At 34.3% G+C, this 4,062-nt stretch overlaps 1 non-coding gene across 1 annotated transcript; it reads right to left on the bottom strand.

Annotated features, from left to right (window-relative positions):
- Positions 1-2,225: 2,225 nt before the first annotated feature.
- LOC130954895 (small nucleolar RNA R71) lies at positions 2,226-2,329 on the bottom strand. Its single transcript, XR_009076473.1, has one exon. It is a non-coding gene; the product is annotated as a small nucleolar RNA R71 (small nucleolar RNA).
- Between the last annotated feature and the right edge of the window lie 1,733 nt (positions 2,330-4,062).

Below are 4,062 nucleotides of genomic sequence, written 5' to 3'. Positions count from 1 at the left end.
GTTGTTGGCACCATTGAGATCACAATTTCGTGCACAAAGTTTTTGGCGCCGTTGCCGGGGATTGTTCTAGTTTGGAGCCAGCGATTATTCAAGATTCCGGCAACAACACCAAGTTTTTGGCGTCGTTGCCGAGGATTGTTTGAGTTTGGACAACTGACGGTTCATCTTGTTGCTCAAATTAGGTAATTTTCTTTTTGTTTTAACCATTATTTTATTTTCAAAAAGTTTTCAAAAATCTTTCAAAAATTTTTTTTTAGTTTATTTTCGTTTTTCCAAAAAGAAATTTTCGAAAAACCCAAAAAAATTAATAAAATCATGAAAACCAAAAATATTTTGTGTTTCTTGTTTGAGTCTAGTGTCAATTTTTAAGTTTGGTGTCAATTGCATGTTTTTGAAATTTATGCATTTTTTTCGAAAAATGCATGCATGGTGTTCTTCATGATCTTCAAGTTGTTCTTGGTAAGTCTTTTTGTTTGATCTTCATATTTTTTTGTTTTGTGTCTTTTGTTGTTTTTCATATGCTTTTTTGCATTCATAGTGTCTAAGAATTGAAAATTTCTAAGTTTGGTGTCTTGCATGTGTTTCTTTTCTTGAAAATTTTTCAAAAAATAAGTCTTGATGTTCATCTTGATCTTTAAAGTGTTCTTGGTGTTCATCTTGACATTCATAGTGCTCTTGCATGCATCATTGGTTTTGATCCAAAATTTTCATGTTTTGGGTCATATTTGTGTTTTTCTCTCTCATCATTAAAAATTCAAAAAAAAATAAAAAAATATCTTTTCCTTAGTTCTCTCAAAAATTTCGAAATCTTTGGGTTGACTTAGTCAAAAATTTTTAAAATTAGTTGTTTCTTGTTAGTCAAGTCAATATTTCAATTTTAAAAATCTTATCTTTTCAAAACTTTTTCAAAAATCAAATCTTTTTCATTTTTTCTATTAGTTTCGAAAATTTTTAAAATTGATTTTCAAAATCTTTTTCTTAATTTTATTTCATAATTTTTGAAACTTTACTAACAATTAATGTGATTGATTCAAAAATTTGGAAGTTTGTTACTCTGTTGTTAAGAAAGATTCAATCTTTAAATTCTAGAATCATATCTTTTAGTTTCTTGTTAGTCAAGTAATCAATTTTAATTTTAAAAATCAAATCTTTTTAATTTCCTTTTCAAATCTTTTTCAAAATATCTTTTCAATCATATCTTTTTAATCATATTTTTTTCAAATCATATCTTTTTCAAAATCAATTTCAAAAATATTTTCTAACTCCTTATCTTTTCAAAATTGATTTTCAAATATTTTTCAACTAACTAATTAACTTTTTGTTTATTTCTTATCACCTAACCACTTTTCTCTCTCTAATTTTCGAAAATTCCCCAATCTTTTTCAAAATTCTTTTTAATTAACTAATTGTTTCAAATTTTAATTTTAATTTCATTTCTTCCCTTAATTTTCGAAAATCACTAACCTTTTTTTTCAAAAATAATTTTCAAAATTCTCTTCCTCTCATCTCTTTCTATTTATTTTATTTATTTACTAACACTTCTCTTCATCTTAAAATTCGAACCCTCTCTTCTCCTTTGTGTTCGAATTTTTCTCTTCTTCATTCTTATTCTTCTTTTTTTCTACTCACATAAAGGAATCTCTATACTGTGACATAGAAGATTCCTCTTCTTTTCTTTTCTCTTCTTTTTCATATGAGCAGGAGCAAGGACAAGGACATTCTTGTTGAAGCAGATCCTGAACCGGAAAGGACTCTGAAGAAGAAGCTAAGAAAAGCTAAAGCACAATAATCCAGAGAAAACCTTACAGAGAATCTCGAAAAAGAAGTAGACATGGCCGAACCCAACAACAATGCAAGGAGGATGCTTGGTAATTATACTACACCTACTTCCAATTTTTTATGGAAGAAGCATCTCAATCCTTGCCATTGGAGCAAACAATTTTGAGCTGAAGCCTCAACTAGTTGCTCTAATGCAACAGAACTGCAAGTTTCATGGACTTCCATCAGAAGATCCCTATCAGTTTTTAACTGAGTTCTTGCATATCTGTGATAATGTTAAGACTAATGGAGTAGATCCTGAAGTCTACAGGATCATGCTTTTCCTTTTTGCTGTAAAAGACAGGGCTAGAACATGGTTAGACTCACAACCTAAAGATAGTCTGGACTCATGGGATAAACTGGTCACGGCCTTCTTAGCCGAGTTCTTTCCTCCTCAAAAGCTGAGCAAGCTTAGAGTGGATGTTTAGACCTTCAGGCAAAAAGATGGTGAATCCCTCTATGAAGCTTGGAAAAGATACAAGTAGTTGACCAAAAAGTGTCCTTCTGGCATGCTTTCATAGTGGACCATTTTGGATATATTCTATGATGGTCTATCTGAGTTCTCTAAGATATCACTGGACTATTCTGCAGGTGGATCCATTCACCTAAAGAAAATGCCTGCAGAAGCTCAAGAACTCATTGACATGGTTGCAAATAACCAATTCATGTACACCTCTGAGAGGAATCCTGTGAGTAATGGGATGCCTCAGAAGAAAGAAGTTCTTGCAATTGATGCTCTGAATGCCATATTAACTCAGAACAAAATATTGACTCAGCAAGTCAACATGACTTCTCAGAGTCTGAATGGATTGCAAAATGCATCCAACAGTACTAAAGAAGCATCTTCTAAAGAAGAAGCTTATGATCCTGAGAACCCTGCAATGGTAGAGGTGAATTACATGGGTGAAGCCTATGGAAACACCTATAATCCCTCATGGAGAAATCATCCAAATTTCTCATGGAAGGATCAACAAAAGCCTTAACAAGGCTTTAATAATGGTGGAAGAAACAGGTTTAGCAGTAGCAAGCCTTTTCCATCATCTTCTCAGCAACAGACAGAGAATTCTGAGCAGAGCCCCTCTAGGTTAGCAAACATAATCTCTGATCTATCTAAGGCCACTTTAAATTTCATGAGTGAAACAAGGTCCTGCATTAGAAATTTGGAGGCATAAGTGGGCCAGCTGAGTAAGAAAATAACTGAAACTCCTCCTAGTGCTCTCCCAAGCAATACAGAAGAGAATCCAAAAAGAGAATGCAAGGCCATTGATATTATCAAAATGGCCAAATCCAAAGAGGAAGGGGAGGATGTGAATCCCAATGAGGAAGACCTCATGGGATGTCCTCCAGACAGAAAGGAGTTCTCTATTGAGGACCTAAAGGAATCTGAGGCTCATATAGAGACCATAGAGATTCCATTAAATTTCCTTCTGCCATTCATGAGCTTTGAGAACTATTCTTCCTCTGAAGTGGATGAAGATGTAACTGAAGAGCAAGTTGCTCAATATCTAGGAGCCATCATGAAGCTGAATGCCAAGTTGTTTGGTAATGAGACTTGGGAAGATGAACTTCCCTTGCTCATTAGTGAACTAAATACATGGGTTCAGCAAACTTTACCTCAAAAGAAACAAGATCCTGGTAAATTCTTAATACCCTGTACCATAGGCACCATGACCTTTGAGAAGGCTTTGTGTGACCTGGGGTTAGGTATAAATCTTATGCCACTCTCTGTAATGGAGAAACTGGGGATTTTAGAGGTACAAGCTATAAGAATCTCATTAGAGATGGCAGACAAGTCAATAAAACAAGCTTATGGATTGGTAGAGGACGTGTTAGTAAAGGTTAAAGGCCTTTACATCCCTACTGATTTCATAATCCTAGACACTGGGAAGGATGAGGATGAATGCATCATCCTTGGAAGACCCTTCCTAGTCATAGGAGGAGCTGTGATTGATGTTGACAGAGTAGAGCTAGTCCTTCAATTGAATGGGGACTACCTTGTGTTTAAAGCTCAAGGATCTTCTTCTGCAACCATGGAGAGGAAGCATGAAAAGCTTCTCTCAATATAGAGTCAAACAAAGCCCCCACAATCAAACTCTAAGTTTGGTGTTGGGAGGTCACAACAATGCTCTGAACATCTGTGAAGCTCCATGAAAGCTCACTATCAAGCTATTGACATTAAAGAAGCGCTTATTGGGAGGCAACCTAATTTTTATTTATCTATATTTCTATTGTTCTTTTATGTTT

Source organism: Arachis stenosperma, chromosome 1 (genome assembly GCF_014773155.1).
Source record: "Arachis stenosperma cultivar V10309 chromosome 1, arast.V10309.gnm1.PFL2, whole genome shotgun sequence".
Classification (NCBI taxonomy): Eukaryota; Viridiplantae; Streptophyta; class Magnoliopsida; order Fabales; family Fabaceae; genus Arachis; species Arachis stenosperma.
Note: the sequence above shows the minus strand (reverse complement) of the source record. Positions and strands in the feature narration are given on the sequence as shown.